This window comes from Uloborus diversus, chromosome 2 (genome assembly GCF_026930045.1).
Source record: "Uloborus diversus isolate 005 chromosome 2, Udiv.v.3.1, whole genome shotgun sequence".
Taxonomy (NCBI): Eukaryota; Metazoa; Arthropoda; class Arachnida; order Araneae; family Uloboridae; genus Uloborus; species Uloborus diversus.
In genome coordinates this window covers 153873537-153898743 of record NC_072732.1, presented here as the reverse complement: position 1 = coordinate 153898743, position 25207 = coordinate 153873537, and positions in this window count along the sequence as shown.

Here is a 25207-nt window from a genome sequence, read left to right as displayed (position 1 = left end):
TGGCTGCTGAGATTGCTTTGTTAAGTATTGTTGAAAGATGCAATTTGAAAGAATTTATTGATGATCTTCAAGTGATTGTTTCTGCTAGTTTTCAGTGATGAGTTAGGATCTTCGTGCCTTGTGATGCCTTATGGACAATTGTTTTACGCCACTGAGTGTTTGTTTCGAGAAAGCTGAATTGATCAGCCATAGAAAGAACTGTTGTATCAAGTTTCGAACTTAGATAAGCAGCAGCTAGTATAATTTAGTTTTTTTTTTTTAATTATGCACAGGGGTTGAAGCAGGCTGATTAAATTTGCAATGGAAATAACAAGTAACTTGCATTGTGTAAATTGCTGTAGGCATTAAACAATTATATGCCAAATTTAATTGTGAGCATTAAGGAATGGTAGAATTTTAATCAGTCTGCTTCTGGTTTGTTTACTTTGAATTTTTATATTGTACGCAGATTAAAATTCTCTCTATACCGGTTTTGTGTATTGTTATTCCTAAATATTTTTGTAATTTTTTTTTTGAAAACTGATTACAGTAATATGTTTTAAAGGGTTGATAGAGGTAAAAAACTGTAATAAATGTTATCAATCTTGAATTTTGTAACATATTATATTTATTAAAGAATTACCTCTATAGATTAGCTGTGTGGTCGCTGATATGTAGTCTAAAATTGTTATTTTTTTTAGTGTTTATTGTAAATATATTATAAATTGTTAACTATAAAGGTTTCGAAAATGTGCCTTTAAAAAAAATAATAAAACTCAACAGAGTGAAAAAAAAAGAATTAGTTTCAAAAAAATGTGCCTTAAGTATGAAGATTTTAACTTAGAAACATGCATAATAATATTACTTGAACACAAAAAAAAAATTCCGTATTTTTACCTGTAATAATTTTTATCAGCTTTTTTCAAAAGGGACCATTTGAATTTTTTCCATTAGCTTAGTAAATTTTGCCTCATTCCTTTAACCGCTGCTTGTGCTGTGGTTTACTTGTTTAAGATTTGTTCCTGTGCGTATTAAGTATTTTTATAGTGTTTAAAATGTCATTATTTTCTGCACAAGTGTTGAAATTTTAGATGCATTTTTATACAAGAATATTCTATAACAGTGGTGTCCAACCGTTTTTGACCTGAGGGCCCCACTTCATATTAAAATGACTCTTGCAGGCCAGGATGCATACAAAATTTAAATATGTGTAATTTTTTTCTTCCATAGGAAAGCACTGAAAAGAAAGAACAATTACAAATCACGAATTGTAATCATAATTACTGTATTGCTTATTTTATCAATACGAAATTTCCATCTGTCTTATAGAAACTAATTTCTGACCTTTTGGTAAAGCTCTAGATTCATGGTCGTCCAGTCACCATCGCATAAAAATCAAGTCTTAGTTGCCAAAAATAGTGACCATATGTTTCTTTATTTGTAAAAATCATATTGTATATCATTCTAGGACAACACGCTTCTGATCATGGGCGCCTATATGGGGAGGCTAGTGGAGGCTCAAGCCTCCCCCCCTCCCCCTTAGAAATGAGAACTTCCTTGCTTTTAGTACTTTTTCTGTAAAAAAATATAAAAACATCTTCTCCAGCCATTAATGAAAAATTTATTAAAAATGTCAAATTTTAATAACCCTTATCTGTACTGAAATCGGCTTGCATGGGTAAAATATCTTGCTAAACCATAGGAAAAATATGAGCCCCATCCCCCCCCCCCACACACACACACCTTAAAATTTTGCATAGGAGCGCCATGCTTCTGTTCCTGAGATGTTCAGCGCATCAGTCAACTCTACCTTGGCAACATAATTCAGAGTAAACTTCCTTGAGGTTATTTATTTCTTGCATTGAATGTATATTTCTTTTTAAAATTAACTACCAAATGAGAGGAAGACAGAGAGTCAAAAGAGTGGCTACTATTTTTGTGACTCTGGTAACCAGTAAGGACCACTCAGAAATCCCAGTCTAAAGCTTTACCTTTTGGTTCCAAATTGGCAGCAATCATTGGTTGTTTTGGAAGTTTCCAAGAAAATAGTAAAGTAACCCCTCGTTATATCACGCTTTTCGGGGGACAAAGAAAAAGAGCGATATATCTGAAAGCGCGATATATCGGAGGTCATTAAAAATAGTCCAATTCAAAAATAAATTAAAATTAGTATTCGTTCTTTTTGACATGATTTTCTAATGGTTTTGGTGTAGTTCACGAATGTACTATCCCACCTATTGAAAATTAAACAAGATTGAAATTTAAGTAAATTTTCACCGTCAGAGAGTTGAAAACATCAAATGGCGAATAAAGACGATCTTTCTGAGTTGCCGCGAGACAAGAGTGAGCATTCTAATACCTTCTTATTCCCAATAGACTTTCTAATCCGTTTGACTTGCTGTAGAAAGGATGTGAAAAGTAAAAGTAATTTCTTTATTTCTCATTCTTCCTTTCTTAATGTTTCTTAATGCTTTAATGTTTCGGGAGACAAAAGAAAAGAGCGATATATCCGAAGGAGCGATATAACGAGGGGCTACTGTATTCGATTCTTAGTATTGAACAGGCTACAGTGATCAGTTTCATAGAGCATGTGTGGCCCGCGGGCCAAAGGTTGTGCACCACTGTTTTATAACATCGAACCAGGTATGTGTGCCTTTTGAAAAAGAATTAATTCATAAGAATGTTTTAAGCAACAATTGCATTCCAAGAATTCATTTCACTAAAATATGATGTCTTGCATGAATGATTCATCTTGTGGAAGTTTTTGGAAGCAAGTTTTGTTCATATTAAAAGCATAGGCAAATATTTTGCACACTTTGATAATGTTTTGATTTCATGTGAGAATGTTAAGTGTTTGATACATGTTTAAATAGTTCCTTGAATTGTTACTGCACTCAATATTTTGTGGGTGCCAGATGGCTTTGGTTTGGAAAAGGTGAGATTTTGGCCTTTTATTGCATTTGCGGTCGGCTTCCTTCCTATCAAGCATTTATCATAACTGCATCTCCCAAGAATTGCATAGTCAAGTTACTAATTTTCTTGAGGAATTAGTATTCGCAAAGTTCACAAGCCCTTTGTAGTTAGGAAAATTTAAGCCTTAAGAAATATTTTTTCATTGAGAATTTTTCAACTTTTGATTCTGTTCATGTAAAATTCGCAAAATTTTCAACTCACGAAATCATCTACATGTCCTCATTTTCGCAAAAATTACAGTTTGCAAAAATTTGTGCTTTTACAGTACTTTCAAATATTTTGGGTATAAAAACTGCAACAGAGTAATTACACTACACATTTTTATTTGTTGTGCAATGATGCAGTGCAAGCTAAGTCTAATATTAGAAAGTCCTTTTGCAAAATTTCAATATACTGTAATGTATTTGTTTATACACTAAATAAAATTAAACAAATATCGTTTTGGTTTAAATTAAAAATATTGCCAATATTCACTTCTTTTTGCTTGCAGTTGTTAAATTTTATTTATCTTTATCTTCCACTTTCTACCATGAAGCTGGAAATAATCACATTTTGACATTTTGGAGAAAAAATTTTTAGGAATAAAAGATATCAAACAATTTCTGGCCATGGCCTTGATTTTATTCTGGGTACAAAATTGTTGAACTAAATCCTGCAAACAAACTGATTAAATTTGATTGCAATATCTTTTTTTTTTTTTTTTACCCTATGTCACCTTCTCCTGCATCCCAAAATATAAATTTCCTGTATCAATCTCTCCCTCCCCCCCCCCCCTCTCAACCTATTTTATTTTCTGAAAAATTTTCTTTGAATTCTATTTTTTTTTTTTTTTATTATTATTTATTTATTATTATTTTTTTTTTTTTACATTCTTCATCATTTACTTACCATATGAGGCAAGCTGAAGTGAACCAATTCTATTTTGACGTCCACTTTAGCTCTCAATGCCTCATATATAAGTAATGAATGACAAATATATAATGGTTGAGTAGGAGTGATTAATTAGGCTTTGGCTGAAATAATAACTTCTTCCCCAATTGCTTTCTTAAATTTTCAACCCAAATTTGCAAATTCTCATTTTATGTAGTTTTTACTATAAATGTATGCTGATAGGAAGGAAGGAGTTTTGATGTCGATAATCTCTTTGTGGGCTGATTCAAGATAAGACTAATGTTCCTTTTATGGTGAAGTGCCAATGCCATTTACATCTCTGTTGCATTGCTTGAGACTTACTTATATCATCATTGCAATGTTTCAGGATAATAAGTGTTTACTGGGTCTTTTTCTAATAGAGATTAAAATCATGTGATAAATATGAAGGGAAAATAAGCAATTTTAATTTTTCCATAGATTCCAATCATTGTATTTATATATTGTGTTAATTTAAGAATGCTCTTTTTCTATTACTCTGAATATTTTTAGTCACTTTGTAGTATTATTTTGAATTTACACTAATTTATATATGGTTTTTTTTTTTTTTTTTACTTTCGTATACTAATGTTTTCGTAGTTGTATTTTGAAGAGGAAATGTAATAGAACCCACCTGGTTGAGGAACTTATATCATGGTAGCTTAAGTAACCCATGACATCTGCTTAATTTGTTGTATGCTGTTTTTGTGTGTCCTTTTTTATTGCAGTTCTTTTCAAATCAATCAGTTTAGCTTATTGTTGTTTTGTTTCCTTGTTCATGCTATATTACGGCTTGAAATCCCAGTAAAATTCTGTAACTTTACCACATTTACAAAGAGTTTTGTTTTATTGCTGTCATAAAATGTATAGTGTCATTAAAAAAAAAAAAAAAAAAACAGTAAGAATAAGTTTATTGAAGTACAGCTGTTGATTACATCAAAACTCTTTACACTGTTGATTAAGTTGTTAGCATGTTCATGTAACTTGGAGTTTTTTTTAAATGTAACTTGAATTGATGGTAAAAGGGTGTCCAACAACCGAAATAGTTTAAAATTCAAAGAGTTATGCTCTTGCAAGAGTTAAGAAATTTCCGGAAATCCTTCAGCAAAATCTTTTTTTTTTTTTTAAATCAATTGTTCTTTTTATTCAAGCTTGAAAAAAGAATTTTCATGCTATGAATTAATACATAGATACTAACTATTTCATGAAAGTATGAATAATAACTCCATTTACATTTGAAATAAATACCTCCAATTAATTTAAAGAAAAGAATTTTATCATTGTAAAAAATAATTTTTCAAGGAAAAATTCAGGTTAGTTGAGGATAACTTAAATTTAATGGTTATTTTATATTTGTGCAAAAAAAAAATACTGCATTGAATCCTTTTTAAATTCAAATCTAATCATCTTGAAATGAAGTAAGTGTAGAACTGTACAAGAAATAATTTGAAAGACAATAGAATTAATTAGGGATGATCCTTCAAGTTGGACACCCTGCTATGAAGATACTGCTAACATGTTAATGTGCTTGTGTAGTTGTTTATTCCTCTCCTTGCTTACCCATCTAATTGTATATCATGTTTTAAAGCTATTAAATAACATTTTCTGATGGACTCCAAATCCTTTTCCCTACCTCAAATCTTTCTATTGAGAGAAAAACTAATTTGTTGTTTTTCTGGAGTACTTGATCACATTGGAAAAAGATATTTTTCAATACTAGTTTTCAAAACTTTCTGCACTACAGATGTTCTCTGAATAGGACATGCCATTAACTGATTATCAGTTTGACTTTTGAAAAAATGTAGATATTAAAAAGAAAAAAATGTGGAAAAAGCTCTTGGAGCTTTTTAATTTCCGGTGGTTATGTGTGTTTCTGAATCGAAATATGCTTTTTTTTTCTTGCAATTCATAATGCTAATGAAGGTCTTGATTTCTTTTCTTAATACTAATTGTAATGAATTTTAAGACAAAAATTAATTTTAAATACCATTTTTTTTTGCCCAACATACAAACTCATTTATAGTGAAATTACTTTTAACTGCTCTGGTTATTACTCGAATAATTCTAGGTGCTTAAGTTGAAAATCATAAATGCTCTAGAATTGTTACACATATGTTGGCACCAACAGTTGTGACCAAAAATTATAGAACTTAGCCCTTAATCTTTCCTATTTGTTATCAGTTTTACAGAGATCAGCAAGTTTAAACCTGGAAATTAAATAGTTAGAAAGATGAGTGCATGAGTCTCTTGGTGATATTTGTCAAACTAGCAAAGTAATTCAAGAACTTTGAAATAAAAGTTTTTTGATAACAAAAATACTGACCACTTTCCTAAGCATTCCAAGCTTTCAAAAAAGCCAGATAAAACGATTAACAGCTAGTGACAAAACAAAAATTTCTGACATTGAAAAGAACTTGAGGATTATTTTGGATATACTAGGCGTGAAAATTAAAAAAGAAAAAAAAATCTTTTACAATAGTATCCCACAGCATGTTTCACAAAATATTGATAGAGCTATTTAATTGTGTTATAGTCCTTACACTATACAGCTACTGTACTTTTAATGTGTATAGTTTTATTTGCAATCTCTGACATCAACCTCTTTTCTACTTTGATTTTAACTTTCTAAATATTGAGGTACCTCCAATACCAAGGACTGAAACTTTTCTGGGGCTACCTTGAGAATTACAAGTTGTTTCAATCAACAAACCTTGGAATTCAGGTAAGAAATTTTTTTTAATTTTTACTAGACTAGATACTTACTAGACTAGACTAGACTTTGAACTAAACTAGTAAAATAAAACCATATCACAGTGTGTTTAACAAAATTTTACTGAAGTAATTCAGTTACGTAAAAGCTTTTATGTCAGACAGCTAATGTACTTGAATTTTTTTTCCTAAGTGTAATTTTATTTGCAGTCTCCAAAATCAACCCCCTTGTTTATAACCTCATTTTAATTTTAATGGCATAAGTACTAAGCCTCTCCCGTCATGTCCAGGGATGAAACTTCCAAGACTACCCAGGAATTACAAGTTCTTTTTTAATCGACAAAAGTTTTGGAGGAAGAATTGATAAAATTGATTGAAGATTTAGAAAGAAAAAAGTTTTAATAATTTATTATAATTCGTTAACAAAATCCAAAATATAAAAATAGAACTAATCTCTTAAAGTTAATGCAGTATAAAATGTATAAGTAATGCTTATCCTCTTCTGGTACCTGTCATTCAATTTTGTTAAGTAATATTGAAACTACTTAAAGTTGAAAGTCATGATAATCATATTTATGGTCAAAGGTTGATGTAATTTTTAAATTTTTTAACTAGTATGTGTGACAAATTTCCAAAATGAAAACCAAACTTTTTGCCGTATATTTATGACTTTCAATTGAACATGCTGGATTAAGTAATTAGGAGAAATATTTATAGAAACATTTGTTACATAAATTGAGCAATAATAACGATAATATTTAATTTTTGCATAAAAATGCATTATGGGAATAAAATGGTTTTACAAACAATAATTATTATTCTGAGGAAATTGAACTTCTGAGAACAATTATAATTTTAGAAATCTGAGGTTAAAAAAAGAAATGCATGGAGTAGTTCTATTAGCTTGGGGGGAAATCATATATTATTATGCAGTGGTTAATGAATTCACGAGTACACAGTACAACCTTGTTTGTTCGGACTAATTAAGACCAATGGTAATCCGGATAAACGAAAATATGGGTAATATGGGGAATAAGTAAAATTCATTCGTAAAATAGGCACTTATCTTTTATTACAAATTCAAAAAAAGAGTGTTTGTAACAAAATTACATAGGATTGTTACTCGCAAACACTTATCATTTATAGTTCACCTGCAGTGGTGTCAGACTGATGCTCCTAATACACTTTTTTGTTTATTAGGTGACTATAATTTATTTCACAACTTATACATGAATTGTACATTTAATAATAAAAATGTACAACTCCTGTATAAAGACCAAATATTTGGCGCATTTATAGTTCTGTTCTTCATAATTTATAATTATTATTTAAGTGAATATATGTAAAAAAAATTTAACCCTACAAATTTGCTCTAGATAAACGAGGCTCTACTGTATTAAAGTTTGTTGTACAAATTCGTCAACTAATGAATACATTATTTTGAATTCTTTTTTACATTTTTTAAACAAAATAAGTAACCCTGAAAAAATCATTGAAAAATTTAAATGCCTAATTTAAACTGTAGTTTAAGGCAAAGAGCATAAAATACTTTTGAGAAAAGAAATCTTGGCAAAGCTTTATGATTTGTTACCCGGTTCCTTTTTTTAGCGGTGAAGATTTGAATATCAATGCTGAGAAATTTTAAAAATATGGTAAAAATTTTTACCACTCTAAACCCGTGTGAAATGTGAATGAAATCCTGTGTTTATCAACCGGTTTTAATTTGTACTGTATAATTATTATGCTTTTTGTATTGCTTTTGTGTTTTTATGAAATTTATATATGTGCATTGTTTCTTATGGCTGCTCTACTCGCGGCTGGGAAATTGATGTTGTTAATTAGCAGTTTGACTATCCTACCTCAGTTTATATGCATTATTGTGTAGAGTAAGATCTAATTTCAATAAAGTATTTTTATGCACTTTTGTTGCTTTAATTTTCCTCTCACACATAATGACATAATTAAATTAGCCCCAAATAGACGCTTAGTGAATTGTCAACTCACATCAAGATGAACCTCGCGGGCCAGAACACACAAAAAAGTTTTTTTTTTTTTCTAAATAGTATTCTGAAATTCTAGAGAAAATTTCTTCCCAAAAAAAATATTATTTTTGCTACAAGTTTATTCTTGAAATACAAAGCTCCCACCTGCTTTAAAAAAAAAAAAAAACTTAATTTCAGACTAGGCCCTGGAATTACAATTGTTGAATGAGAAGGTTTGGCGCGTTTTGGAAGGTATAGAACAAAGTTTTTGATTCGCAACATTGAGCTTCGCGGGCCTTATATGTAGCCCTTGGGCTGTATGGTGGGCATTAGTGTTCCTTTTAACTGAAAGCTTAAAATGAATATGGCAAAAAATATCTTTAAAAAAATTACAAATTGAGAGGTACCCAGAAAATGTTGCCAAAAAGTGACAATGAATCTTCTTGCTTTAAATCAACTATAATATTAGGTGAAGTGTAGACAGTAGTTGTGAAGTAATTAGTGAGCGTGATATTACAGACAACTTTACCGAACATAAAATAACATTGAATCATTAATTCTGCAATGCATCCACGTCTGGAGTATGCAAAATGACCTGCAGAAGATATGGAGGAGTTGCAGCTACCATTGATATCACTTCAGTGATTTTTTTTTTTTTTTTTTTTTTTGTCATTTTGTCCTTATATCGGGAAGGGCTGCCAATGTGTTGTACTTTACATGATGAAAATCTATTTTATTTCTTTGAAACTGAAATTCTGATTGAAATATTGATTTTTCAACATTATTTGTATGAAACTGAAAGTGGGGAAGGCTTTGGATTGAAGAAAAGAAATTTTGAAATCTTGCAGTCAGTTAGTTCTAAGTAAAACTTTCCAGTAAAATCCACGCAGACATCAAGGGCATACCCCACTGTGGAAAAAAGAAAATCACTCTCTATTTTCTCAGACAACGGGGGAGGCAAATGGCCGCCGAAGACTCTAGTGACCTAGATTCCGTTATCTCCCCCTGCAACACGAGGAGGAAGAAGGTTAAAGTCAATATAAACAACACAACAAATCCCGTCCCCATCTTTCGCTTGCCCATTTCTCATCTTTTTTTTTTTTACTTTGCAAGAACTGGAGACAGGATAGCCTCTGGCAGTGTAGTCTCATAAAAAAAAGAAATAAAGAACGAATCTCGAACTTCGAATGCTCTTTTAGCATATAATTGGCAGTTGCGATTATTCTTCGTCCGAAACCTGTTACTATGGCGATGGGATGCTGAGAGACAAGATTTCATTCGAAAGGCAATATCCGCATTTCCTTAACTTTGACATCCGTTGGACGAAACCGTTAACTGATGAAGTGGAATAGCGTCACTGCTTTCTGAATCAATTCTGGATTGCACGAAAAGTCGATAAACTACCATCATTTGCTTATAGTCGGTATGACAAAAAAAATTAATAATGGCAGGATGTTGAAAATTATTGCTAAATGTATACTTGATTAGTTCATGGGGTTCTTCATTTGACAAAATCTGAGGGTATTTTTGTGATGAACCATGGATTGACGAAAAATACTTATTTATTCATCCATTTTAAGAAAAAAAAAACTTACATTTTGATACTTAATGGGTAAAGAGCCTAAAGCGTTTTTGAAATTTTAAAGCCTCTCATTAACTTGGATGCCCATGACTTCCATTTGAGTGTATTAGGAAGTTTTGTGAACAACCTGTTGAAGCTCTGTGTCAAAAGCAGAGGCAGATGTTCAATTTTTCCGAACCTGGTCAAATTTTGACAGTCGCCTTTTCCCATCTTCATAGCTTCCAACATGTCAACTTTACAAATCTTACAATGACGCTGTGTTTGCGCACTTTTTAAACTAACTGAAGACAAAACACTAAAATGTAAAGCATTACAATATTTTTAGACTTTTACCTGTAATTAATCTGTACTTTTATCATCAAAAAAAGTTATTTTACAAAAGAAAAATAGAGGATCACAACCAGCATTTAGTTTCATAAAGACAGGTTTATACTTCCAAGAATACAAGTGTGCATTTTTAAGACATTGTTTAATATGTTTTTGTAAGGAGCACCATCAATATAAACATCAATATAAATCATTAAGAATCTTCTAATCTTTTGGTAAAAACCAATATCTTGTTGTTGTCCTTATTTTAATTTTTATTGCAAATTAATATAGCTTTCTGCTTTTGCTGAAATTACTTTAATTGGAACTTCAAGCTTTTATAAGTTGCTCAATTAGTAACTTTCAAAAATTGTTATTAAAAAACTTTTTTTTTTTGTAAGTTCTTAATTATTAGAATTGTGCCATAAGGTCTTACAATGTTTGGATAAATCTTACAAGTTGGCAGCTATGCACTTTAATTTTTATGTCGAGTTTCAACGAAAAAAGCCCAGAAAAGGGGGGGGGTAGGGATAAAACAATTGATTTTAACATTTTCTGCCAGTTATAGTAATATAGCATGTTAAATACATATCAAGAGCGGTTGTGACCAAAATAACCACCCAGAAGGTAATTTCTCGCTGTGCTATTCCGTAAAAGAGTTGTTTTCAGTAGTGTTGCAAGCATTGAGAAGGAATACTAATGAAGGGAGCCATAGCAAATGTCTCAGTAAAATAAGCTTGGGACCCAATGTTTCCCAGGTCAGGTGACTTGTTTGGCTGGGAAGTTGTCGCGTTTTCACACGCAATCGCTCTTTTGGTATTAAATATTTTTCAGACGGCGCTTATTATGAAGTCGGGGCTACAAATCAGAGCAACTCTGGCTCCAACTCCTTTACTGCATAATAATAAATAAATAACGGATACAAATACAGGCCTATCGTTCAAACTCCCTCTCCCCACTTCTTTCCGGATTTTAAAATATAATGTAATTGCATTTTTCATGTATTTTTATGTTTATTCCCTGAAATGACGGGCATGTACAAATAGTTTAAAGCGTTCTGTTATTGACTGAAAATTTACGGATTCATATGTATTGTAATCAATGTTTTGAAATGATTTTATACGCAGGCATTCTAGTATTTAAATTGAAGCATAAAAAAAGCAAATCTTTATTCTTGCGCATCTGCTGTTCACAGGAGCTTGGCGAGAAGATACTCGCCAACAAAGCAAATGTACACAAAATGCTTAAGAGCCGTTAAAATAATTACTAGTTAAGTAAAAAGTGTTTTTATGGAACTAAAATGTTATTTGCACTCAAGATATACAATGTTTTATAACTTTTATAGGTAAAATAAGTACAAAAATGTAAAAATTATAGGCAACTGTGGAATATGTACTCGTTGAATGCATATAAATGTTGTTTTTCCTTTATTTAGAAGTAAAAAACATTCGTACATGCTAGGGAAAAGTTACTGGACCTCCTGGTGTGGCTTTTTCCTCACAGTTTACAATGCTAGAATACTGCACTATTACTATAAATCTAATTTTTCCCTTCTACAGTTAAAGGTTGTTGTCATGCATGGCTTCAGCTAATGAAAACTTCTTCAGCGGTTACGATCAAATCGAAATTGCTCCCCAAGTGGTACTGTTGCCGTATCGGGATAGTAGGGTTGCACTCTCTCCATCTATTCCTTCTCAATGGTTGCAAGTGCTTATAAATTTACTATGTCCTAAAATAATCAATATAAATGTACAAGGTGCCAGTTCGAATTATGTTAGCTGGTTAGGAATTCCAATTTCATGTTGGTTAGGTACAAGGCCCGTAAATGTTACTTAAAGTTTTTGCTAGTATTTTCAAAATTCGCATCCCCCCTTATGCGGTATCTCACCGTAGACTAAGGAATTTAAACAAAATTATTTTCTGTGTTAAGTCACTGTGGCTTGCACATACTTGTTACAACCAATTGTTACATTTGATGCAGGAAATCATCTTGAAAGTTGTAAGAGAGTAAGTTTCCCTAAAAGTTGGACGATTATAAATAATGTTCTAAGAACTAAAGATGTTTCAACTTGCAGGTACTGACCCATTGGAACTACATCTGAGAACTTGATTTAAATTTTAATGGCCTCTCATTTCATTCTTATCGTCAGCAGAATCGCACACAAAATATTTTAAATGTCATAGTCAAAATGTGAGATCTGCTGGATACGGGAGCAGGATCATCATTTCAAAATTTCCCAGGGGGGTGGGCAAAGGGATTGTGTTCACACATTTTATAGGGAAAAACAATAAAATACGTGCAAAATGCCTATTTTCGTAAAGTTTTTTTAATCCGGGGGGGAGGGGGGCAATTTTTCTTCCTGATCGCCGGGCCCGGCGGCACAGCACCTATTGGTTTAGATTGGTTATCCCTGTGGATCCTGTTTAAGTATTTTGAATTATCAACTTAAAACCTTTTGTAATCGTAAATAATAATAATTTAAAAGGGAATACTTCGCACGATGCTTAATCAATTCAAGTTTTCCTCGACACCAAGTTTCAAAATTCTAGCACTATAGGCAAAAAAAAAAATATATTTAACTTTTTCTCCCATTAATATGAGTAGACAGCAGAATTCTTCCATGTCTGATATCAAAACTCCGGGGAGCGATTTTTCCGTGGGATTACGTTTTTATTCCCTTCTTTTTCTTCACCAGATACCGGTTTCGCAATCTTCGGAGATGAGGGAACAGGGGACTCGCCTGTCCCCTTCTCGAGGTCAGGTCGAATCTGCAACGTCCGGGATTTCACTCCTGGGTGCTCACCAGCTCACTCATCCATTACGAGAGAGGAGTTTCTTCTGCGAGACACTCAATTGCTACAAAATTGCACAATGTTTTCTAATTTACAAGAGAAATGAATTGTTAAACAGTTGGTAACACACTTCGGGGGACATGTGAAGTTGTGGCACGCCCTTGAAACAGCAATTGCTTGCACGGAACTTTTAAGTAGGTAGAGCACCGAGTAGGAGGAGGATACAGAAATCTAGTCATATAAAAACAATGGATGTACACTAGAGTCCCCATATTCCAAAATACTTATTAATGGGTGTAGTTAGGATTTCCAAAAAATTCGGACCAACGGAAATGTTTTACAAAAACAATTATACTTAAATGTAGTTTTTTTTTTTTTTTTGTGTTGTTTATTTGACTATGATATGTTTATTCGTATTACAATTCAAAAAATTTGCAACTAGCATATAATACGAACTCCAAAGCAGGTGTAGATCCAGAGGTTTTGGGGGAGGGGGGTATGACCCTCCTCATTTAGTGACCAAAGAACCAAAGATAGCCTACAGCTGCAGTTTTGGGACTCATGTTGCGAAAAATTTGCCCCATGCCCTATTTCTGCACAAAATGGGATTTAAGACCACCGCCTGAAATGGCTTCCTCCAAAACCAGAAACTGGATTTGCCTTTTTCCTGAAGAAAAATTTCCTGTCTCTGTACTATGCTTGGCAGAATATTGTACAACAAATTACTTTTAACTGAAAGGCCGCGATGTAACTGGCACAGCTACAAAGGTGGAAAAATTAAATTATATTTTTTTAAATGAAACTTTCCTAACATCAACACTATATACTGATTTGGCAAATCTAACGTGGCAGCTTTGTAATGTTGTCATTATGATCTGCGTATTGCCTAGCCTTCACATACAAGTTTAGGTTTGCATCAACTATAGAATGATAACTTTTGTTTCATATTTTAAGCTAGAAGTTAGACTTACGTTAAGTAGTTAAATCTCGAAAAACAGTTATTAGAAGTTGACGCCTTAGGGCTGTGAAAAGAATCTTCGCTATTTTTGTCCTACATAGGCATTGTAAGCTGTTACCTGCAGAGTAGAGACAATGTGGATACCTTTTTGTCGAATTTAAAGTTTCTGTAGGTGCAGCGTCATATTCAAAAATTGGGTCACGTTTAGAATTCTCTAGTTAAAAATAAATAAAAATATTGCGAATTCAACTCCTTAAGCATCAGCTCCACTGTTAACTAAGCAATATCTAAAATATAAATACATACTAGTTAAACAAGTCAAATCGCGTTTGTCTTAACCGCTAAAAATAAAAACAACAATTTTCCCCAACGGCCTAATGTAAAAGAGGTATTAGAAAAACCAAAGCAAAATAAAAAAAAAAAAACTTCGTGCAAAAGTAAATTATCTTATTATTGCAGCATCATGGTAAAGTTCACTTGCATTTGAATTATTGAATACAATAAGTGGAACTATTTAGCAAATTTTTTTTATTTCGAAAAGCAAGTTTTTTCAAACTGGAATTTATATAGGTGAATTAAGCGATTGTCGCTGATGATAATAAGCTATGATATTAGTAAGTCCTTGATGTAGTTAATATATTTTAATTTTTGTTGTGTTCGTAATTATTTTTATTACGAACCGTAACAGGACAATTTTCAACTTATCGCTCAAAAAAAATCAATCATCAGTTTTATGAGTGAAAAAAAAAAATGAGTTGGTAAATTTCATTTTAGTCCAAGATGATCTACCCATTTCCATTTCTGGCGTAGGTAAAGGGGAGAGGACAACAGTGGGGCCCCTATGTTTAAGGGAGCCCTAAAATAAGCCCCAAGTGAATGTTCATTTCCGGAAATAGCTTTCGCTTCCTGAATCCCTCCGCCCCCTTTTCCAGCTTATGTGTGTGGAGTGTAGCCCCACGGTGGAAATTCGGATTCAATCTCTGCAAGTGAGAGCTGGGGACTTTCGTTTTCGACTGCATCTGCCATGACCTTCCATCTTGGAAGAAGGGGCCCCCACGTCTTGTCCTTGACCGCATTTCTCACAGCTATGCTCTCCCCACATCCAGGGACGAACACGTGCCTCCGCTGGGTCTCAGCCGGAACAAGTCTTAAATCTAGAGATGGGGCGTGCGAAATTCAAGGATGCAAGAGACGCCATATTTGGTTGCATTCTCTGATGGAACTGAAAAATAATTTGGGCAAGGTCAAACTCAGACCCGCCATTTTGAAATTCTACATGGGGAAGGCTAAAGACTGAATGCATATTTTTCAGAGAAACAATAGGATTACTCCCACATGTATGTAAATACACTAATTTCTCAGAAACGGAGGGAGGGGGGGGGCAATTGCTTCCTCCTGATTCTTCTAAATTGACGGGCCGAGGGAAGGGCTGAGCTTTACCATCGAGAGAGTACTACTATTTTCTGCCATTTAAATATTTCTGAAAGTATTAGAACACCAAAAAAAGTAAAAAAATATTTTTTAATTTTTTTTTTTAACTTGTATTCATTGATATATATCCATCAATTTGTGCTTCTCTCTGCCATCTGTCAAGGAGTTCAAATATTAATTTCCTTTTCATAAAAATCATAGTAAATCGTAAGAAAAATACCCAGCAGACATTTCTGACCAGATAAGTATCAAGGAAGGAAGGTGTGATTTTGATTTCAGAGTGAATTTGGGCAAAGAAAACAATGAGGGCTCCATCACATCTTGCATTGCATTGTAATATTTCCTCCTCCCCCACAACATAATGGAAAAATGATTCAAGTGTTATAAAATAAAAAATGTTACTCTGTACTGAGTTCATGTATACACTTGAGGTAGAAACTTGTAGACTTAAATCCTTTTAAAACTTATTTAAACAGTACTTGGCACCTTTTTATACATAGTTTTACAAGAAATCCTGCACATGTTCCTAAATTTCTTTGGTTTTGCTCTAACCTTTTCAAGGCAAAATTTTGGACGCGTGTATTCGAATTTGGAAACACATTCGCATGAAATTGTAAAATGATAAACAAACACTTATAAAATGTTGCAGTACATACTTTCATTAGAAGTGTCTGAAGCAAAAATAAATGTCTGGCAATTATAAGCAAATTTATTGTCATTTCCTCCAATCTTTCTGCATGTATCTTGTGTCAGCTTAATCTGATCCCCGAGACCGAGCACTGAAACGAAACAAAGTACCTGAGGAGGACGAGAGTTTCTTCCAGAGTGAAGCCTAAGCAATCCCGCTCGGTATGTTCAGGAGATGCCAGATTTTTTTAGCACTTTGTGCATGCAGATTTAATTATTTTCATCAACATTGGCACGACAACCCTTTATGGGCCTTAGCCATCTTCAGAAGCTTTTCCCGTTCTTCCCTCCTGCCACAAATTGACCCTCCAGTTTTTTACTCGTAATTTTGCAAAATCTTCATCAAATCGGTCTATTAATCATCTACAAACAGAGGGCTAGCATTTAAGGCGCGGTAGTCTCTGGCTAATGGCTGATGAAAGAGGTAAAACAAAGACAGATCCGCTTACGTAGGGTATAACCTGTCCAATGAGACATATGCCTTGTCCGTGCAAAATTGAAATGATGTTGTTGTTCTCGTATTCCAGCTAGACTGGCAACTTGTGCTATAATTTAGTGTGAAGTCGACTTTCACGTAAACCCATCCATGCCATAAGGACCCGTTTATAGGGTAGGCAAGCATTCACAGTACTACAACGCATTTACAAGAAGAAAGTACAAGAGAGAGTACATCCGTGCACCTGCAGGAATTCGGACCCGGGACCTTCCATCGCAGTCAAACTTCTCTGACCACTAGACGAGGCGGTCGGCATTAGGCATCATTAAAAACGATTAGAACAATAACAAATAGAAAAAAAAACTCAATGTGGTTCCAAAAGGTGGCGCATTAAGTTGTACTTTTCGCAGAAAGAAAAAAAAATCTTGAAAACAGACCTTTATAAATATACTAATGTTTATACCCATTCAAAAAATATTTAGATTTATTTTTTTTTAACGAAGCCAAGTGCAAAATGGCCGGTTTGGCATTTGGCGACTAGTCTTGAATGCAGCTGCTCTTCCCATTCTCAGGACCTTGACTGACGCCCTCAGCAGTGGGGACGTAAGATGATAGACGTAACGAGAAGGGGAGGGGGGGGGGGCTGTTACGTAATACATAACTGTTAAAACTCCCGGTTCGAGATTCATTCCCTCGGCTCCAGGAAGAAGGGGAAAAAAATGGAGAGTTAGGGGAGTTTTTTTCTTTTTTGCTGTTGCATATTCAGGATGTGTGTGGTGGAAGGATTCCGTGTGACAAAAAACTGAGCAGTCTCTGTCGCTTGAACACGGAAGCTTTCAAAAGTAGGTAAAGGTTGGTATAAATTCAGATCAGGGTCACCTAGGGGGTGGGGAAATGGAATTCCAAGAGTCTAGATCGCGCGCACCTTCTTTGGATTCCCTTTCACGAATCTAGGTTAGACATAATAGTTTAAGGGTTAATTCTTCCATTGATTCATTTTGATATTTCTGATGTATTTGGAATGCTTCGTGAATGTTAATTCCTTGTATAATAAATATAGTTTTATGTTGTATAAAAATTGCTGTATTTTGTGCAATTTCAGTTAGTGGATTTCTCATGTGCCATCTGACCCTGGTCTACATGGTTAACGTTAATTCGCTAAAGTTGCAACATAGATACAAAATCCTAACAATATTAGTCCATTGTAGACCAAGAGCTGACAGTACAAAAATATTGATGACTTAAAAGTACAAAATTTTTGCCAGAAAAGAGAAGAGTAGTTAAAGACAACAAATTATATCAACAGAAGCTCTGCAAAATTTCTGCAGATCCTCCAAATTAGAAGTGAATCCGAAGTTCCCACAATTCGACTCGAAACTCGACATTTTCGCACGAAAAAGTTATATAATGGTTATACAAAGTTCCTAATAATTTAGGGATATGGTGCTGCCAAAACTTGAAGTATTAACGATTTTGTATAAGTATCACAATTTTTTTTCGTACGAAAATGTCGAGATATGAGCCGAATCAGCGCCATTTGCAGGGACTTGAGATTTACTTCTAATTCTGAGAGATCTGCAGAAATTCTGTAAAATTACTTCCTTAACTAGAAAGTCGCCTGTCAAGGTATGACGGGTGAAAATTGCTTCTACATTTGAACGAAGCCATTGCCTGTTTGGTGATATTTTGATAGTTGAAATTGTAACCCCAACTCCAGGGGATGAACCCTATATTGAAGCAGACAGCGTTCATTGTTGACCATTCTTTCGTTTCTTATTTCCCTGAAATGAGTCTTACCACTAAAACAGTTAAGTTACCGGATCGAGTTCAGCCTTGTCACAATAAAGCCTTTCCCTGTAGGTTAAACATTACCAAACCACATTACCAAATTATCATGCTGTGGCGCGAGTTTCATTGTTGAAACATGCGGGTTACTCGATCATCGGCTATCATTTATATGAGGATTTGAGGAAATCTGTAGAATTTCTGCATAAAATTTGTTGTCTTTGATTGCATGACGCAGCAATATGCCCCTTCCGCGCCCTGGCAAACTGATCACTCAATGATCAACTTTTACAAAAAAAAAGTTTTCTTTTGAGGCAAACATTTTCTCTTCTTTACCTTATGGTCAACATTATTGTACATCCAGCCCTTCGTCTATTACGTGGTTTGAATAATTAAGTGCACGTTAATGACTTTCTAGACAACTAAAGAAAGACTGGACCATGTGCCCTGAACAGAAAATAAACTCGTGCCTGGTGGTTTAAGTTTTTTAAAATTATTTTACAAGTTTCACAATTATCTAAATTATTTAACCAATGATCAATTAGCTCAGTTTTGACTTTCATCAACTAATTTTTCCATCGACGAAAAAGGGTACCATAACGTCAATTGCAAGTTTTTAAATGTAGCTTATTTCCAAACATCACTAGTGTTTCAAAAATTTATGATTAATAACAATTTGAGGGGAGATGTGAGTTAATCCCTTTACTTTCCCAGATCCCAAATATAGATTTTTCTACATACTAAGCCTGGTTCACTGGTTTACCCTTAGGCCAATGAGGGCCTGGGACCTCCTCTCCCAAATACATTATTATCAAATCAACTTTGTGTTGACACTTTCAGTGTACCAACACATGCAAAATGCAATGATAGAGAAAAAGGTGTGCTACCTATGCAGCACTTTCTTTAATTGTTCAAAATTCAAGAGAACCCTTAATATGTATCTTATTCACATAAAATTTCTAAATAGAACCCTAGCTATATAAAATGATTGGTAATTACCAAAAATTGGACTAATTTGAAAATTTTCGCTTCGATTTTTTGTAACTGCTCTTAATAAACTTCTGCAAAAGTTTAGAACGTTCTATAAACGAGACATACTTTTTTAATTTAAACAGAACTTCACGTCTTCGAAAGATCTTTTTGCATTCCAAGCTTCTGCATCCCCCTCCTTCCAAGACTGTCATTACGTAACGTGTCCCCCTCCTAACAAACCATTTTTTATTAGTACAGCTTTCGTCTTCTAGAATAAGAAGAAAAAAAAATTCAAACACCATCTGGGTTTTTTAAGACGGCAATCTTCCACCCCCCGCGGCAAAAAAAGTCGTTTGGGGGAGGGGCGGGACTTATGTAAGTAGGTCAGGCGGTGGAAAGAACGAAAAAAAAAATACATCCCCACTATCAGCAACGAAGCTTTAGGGTCACACTGGAATGTTTCGAATTTCACTTACGTTATTTTGCTTACTTCTTCATTGGTTCTCTTTTTTTTATTGCCTTCTAGCTGAGCTTCACGAGAAAGCTAATATATTCTTCTATACACTGTTAGTACAAAACTAAATACAATGAAGGTGTGATATACATCTTTTACAAAAGAAATGAAGCTGTACCCAGGGGTGCACCCCCCCCCCTTAATATCGCAAAAAACCCCCAAAAGGGGAAAATCCCCCCTAAAAATTTTAATTACGGTCTGTGCCATGACCCTCCTACAGTGTCCCCCCCCTGCTATAACTATCTCTGCCTTACCCAAAACCTGAATAGTTTGGGGGTTCTTTTCCACTGCCATCTTGAGATGTGAACATTATAAACTTGCCTAAAATCGAATGCCATTCGATTTTTCAAGTTTTCTTCTTTTGGCACAAAGAAGTTACATTTTCAACAGAAAACGGAACTAATAAAATGAAAGTGACACTCTAAATTGATAACCATTTTGTTGCATCTTGCCAAGGAGATGCTAAATAAAATGTCAATTTGGTTTTCGTATAATGCCATGTTCAACCATTAAAAATTCCGGAAGCGGATATTCAGTGATTCGGATTGTAGAAGTGTAGATGATTGGAGTTATACCGTGCTCAAACTGCTGTTTTTAACATTTTGAGGGGAGATGTTACTACAGTAAAATCCCTCTAATACGGACACTAACGGGACAATTTTTTTTTTTGTCCACAATAGAGGGGTGTCCGCAGGACAGGGGGTTTAATAATGTTATTTGCCTTGGAATGTGGGAATTAAAAATTGTCCGCATAAGAGGAGTGTCGGTTAGGAGGAGTTTTACTGCATTTTTTAATTCTTTTAATCAGGGCTTTGGGTCAGTGGAAAAACTACCTGCTCCAACTTCTGGATTTTTTATAGCTTCTGACTCTTTTACCCCACAATCATGCTGATTAACTCCACGACCTAGTGGCTCAGGCAGAGTTGTGGATTCAAAAGGTAAGTGGCCAATTAATCGTCCACTTTGCCGATGATTTGTAATTGGCTGACATTTGCCAATTATTTGGCGGAAAAAAATATTTTTTAAGCATACCTTCAACAAGAAACTTTGGTGAATACACTAGTTGACAATAAATGTAATTTTTAGCAAACATTACTATAGCAAGTAGTATAAAAATGTACATTGTAAAAATGAATGAAATAAAGTTTAGAAAGAGCATAAAACTAAGTGAAACATTCTTAAGGACGTAAGTCCAATGGATTTCCTTAGGACTTAAGCCCTTTCTGAAATAACAGATTCATATGTATAAAACGTTGCAGCATTTTTCATGTGCCAATACTTTTCTCCTTTGGCATAGTGCCTTTAGATAACCTTCTAATTTTTCTAAAGATTAAACACCTAGGGTTAAATGGCGACTAATAATCAAAAAATGGAAAGAAAGTGGAGAAAATTAAATTGTCTTTTAGAAATAAACTTTTAACTATGTCTAAAGTCGATATTATAGAGAAAACATATGATGCAGAAATTAATATTATTAAAAAGTCATTTTGTTAATTAATCAGCCAATTTGCTCATTGACACATCTCAAGTACACACACTTTTCTTCCTTTCAATTTTAATCTACTATTGAATACAGAACAAAATTACTTATTGATCGCGCAATTTAAGTTATCAACTTACATGATTTTATGGGGTCTTACTTATTTTGGGGTGTTAAAATCCCTCACTTAACTCGGAGATAGTCATGCTGAATAACAAAGCATCATAATTGTTTCTTGATAGTATATTAACAAGATTTATGTCCTAATGCTACTTTTAAAAGCTTTGTAATGCCTTTAAAATGCTTGTTTTATATCTTTGCGAGTAAAAATGAATTGATGGAAAAAAACCTGAAGCAGACACCCCTGCCCTCGCTACACTTCATCCCTTCTCACGCTATATTTCATTAACATATCGTCAGGGCTCAATTTAGAAATTTTAGGACTGTAAGCACTACAAACCTTGGGGGTTGGGGGCCCTTAACTTGCAGAACCGAAGAACGTACTCAATCGCACACATCTTTTTGTCATTGTAGAGGTTCCTATCCCCCAAGAAAAATGGCGTGCCATCAAAAAAAACTTAATCCCCTCCCCCCCCCAAAAAAATCAGTGCTGCAACCTGCACCATTGACTTTTTTTTTTGGTTGACCCCATGGATATTTGCATGGCTATAGGCTGCAGTAAACCAAGGGTGTAAATATATACAAATGTTTTGACAATGTCACTGATTACCTTCAAGTCTTTTCCTTTCCCGAACTGGTTTCCAATTGCTTGCAAGAAGAGAAAAGGTTTTTTTTTAGGGGGGAGGGGGGGCTGTACCTGCACAAAAATAAGTTTATCACGTTCAGTCAAGATTTTGACTGACTTACCAGGTCTTTCAGGAACACTCGGTCAGCTGCATGTACAGTACTGGGAAAAAAAAATTGCACCACCCTCTCATTTTCACAACAATGGGATATGTGAGAAGTTTTGGCTGACCGATTAACGATGAATGTATGTGAAATTCTGCAAAACTTACGAAATAAACATTTAACAGCAGGAATCCGATAATTGTTTATTTTATTTATGGAAATACATGACCAAAACTGTAACAAGTACAATGTGAAGTGCATCCACATTGCCAAGTGGACCACGAAAAAGTAAGTAGAGGTTTTAATTGTAACACTCTTTCTGTTAAAAAATAAACAAAAGTAACATGGAAATGTTTGAACATCATAAAATATAACCTAATATTTTGTTAGTTCGCCTCTAGCTTTAATGACAGCTTGACATCTAAGAGGCATTGAACGGACGAGTGATTGAATGTATTCTTTACAGAGTTCCTGGTGCCAGACACGAGTTATTGATTAAGGGAGTTTTGCAAGTGATGTTGGCTTATGTTTCATCACTTTTACACCCATTCCATTCCAACGATCTTCGATCGGATTTAGAAAGAGCCTGTTTCCCGGCCAAAGCAAACTGCTGACCCCATGCTCATTTTTCCATTTCTGAACCTGCATTCGAGTTTAAGAGAAAAATATACTTAACTCCATGTCAGTCTAATGGCAGGATAAAGGTTTTTAAATTGTTACTTACCAGTTTTGCCCTATGGCATGGAGCAAAATCATCCTGGAAAATGACGTTTGGAACTGAAGTAAAGTGACCCCGGATAGTAGGAAGTAATTTCTCTTCCAAAATGCCAATATACATCTGAGCGTTTACTGTTTCTTGCACAAAGTGAAGCCCACCAACTTCTTAATCAGAAATACATCCCCAAATCATTTAAGATACGAGATGCTTGACTGTGTTGAATGCAGTCGGGATGATATTCCTCTCCTTTGCGGCGTCTTACTGTGTGCCGTTTGTTGGACCCATGCAGATTGAATTTGGACTCGTCCGAAAACACAACTGATTTCCATTGATCGACAGTCCACCCTTGGTGAGCTTTTGCCCAGTCTAGATGCTGTTTTTTCATTTCTTTGGTCAACAATGTCTTCTTTCATGGTCGACGTACCACCAAACTCGCACCACACAGTCATTTTCGTACAGCAGACGTGGATGCATGAACACCCCATGTTTTCCCATGCTGTTCTAAAGTCCGTGGAAGATGATTGTCTGTTCCGAAGACTGAGTCGTATCAAATATCTGTCCTAAGCTGCATTGGATATTCGTGAACGACCACTGCCACTCTTTCTTAATGTGCTTCCGGTGCTCTTTTGCTTATTCAGTAGTCGAACAGTTGATTGCGGACAGTTTACAGTAGAATCCCGCTACAATGCGATCTGACTTACGCGAAATGGCTATAACGGGAGTTTTTCGTGAGGTATTAATTTTTTATTGCGGACACAAATACCTCACCTGTAACATGAAATTTTTTTAGAATGGGCTTCGTTGACACTAAATATTGGTTTTGTGAATGGACTTTCATCCCTTTAACATCACTGGAAGCACAAGTTCACACAATGTATTAGTCTAAACAACGCTTTGCTTTAGTTTAAAGTTTACACAAATAACTGCTCCAATTCTTAACTTTTTTTTTCATTTTACATATGAACGTTGATAAAATAGAATGGCTTCCAAACACGCTTTTTCATCTAAAGTTGGCGAAAATGAAAAGAAAAAGAGAAAGTTTCTGACCATCAAAGAAAAGGTCAAGATTCTCAATACGTTTGAGCAATTAAAAAGTATTTCGAAAGTAGCACGACAATTAAGTATGAGTGAATCTTCGATACATACAATTAAAATTCAAGAAAAGGAAATCCGCAGACTTTCAGAACATTAAAGAGCTTCTCAAACCTCATTTTCAGGGCTTCAATGTCGAAAAATTTCCAGGGGACAATTACCAAAGGCCTTGCTTTATAAAAGCTTCAAAAATCGTTTAGATTGCTTTTATGGAACTTCAAGTTTGGAAATGGCCGATGGTTCACAGTTGCGCTTTCAAGACTTCAATTACAAAAAAATTTGGCATAAGGGTCCGATTGCTCCCATATGAAATCTGAAAATGAAAAATTTACAATTTTGAAAAAATTAAGGTAGAGAGAGTTTAAATCCCTCCACCTAGTATCACTGAATATCTTTTTAAAACTTCGCTTTTAATGACTTTAATTTCAAAACAAATTTTGGGGAGAGCCTCAGATTCGCCCTGCCTGATACAGCATCGAATTAAGTCTGCTTAGAACTTCAATTTCGAAAAATTGGGTGGAGATGTGATGGATTTCATTCTATTCTTTACAAAACCACTTGGGGGGCAACTTTAAAAATCTCATTCCTTTCATTACACTAACGTCAACAAATATAGCCAGTAATGGCATTTTTAAGATTTCAGTTTCAATAATTTCCGCAGAAGGCCCCAGAAATTTTCCTCCCCGTTAGCATCACTAGAGACAGTCTAAAACTGCGTTCTCAGGACTAAAATTCCAAAAAAAAAATCCGGAGGAAGACCTCTGAACATTTTTTAAAGAGTGTCCTCCTAAAACTTTTTTTTTTTTGGTTGCGCCACTGGATAACAGTATGAAGTCCTTGCTCCCTTCAAAAAAATGATAAGATCAGGGCACTGTTGCTCCCCACCCCTCCAAAAAAAAGTTGAAATTACAAAAAAAAAAGTGTGGGGGAGAGGGGTATATTCGCCCCCTCCAAAATAAAAACATATATATGCCACTGCAGTAGGACCTACTATAATCTTGTTAAGTAAATTTTAAATGCAATTCTAAGCCTTTATACGCGCCATTGGTAGC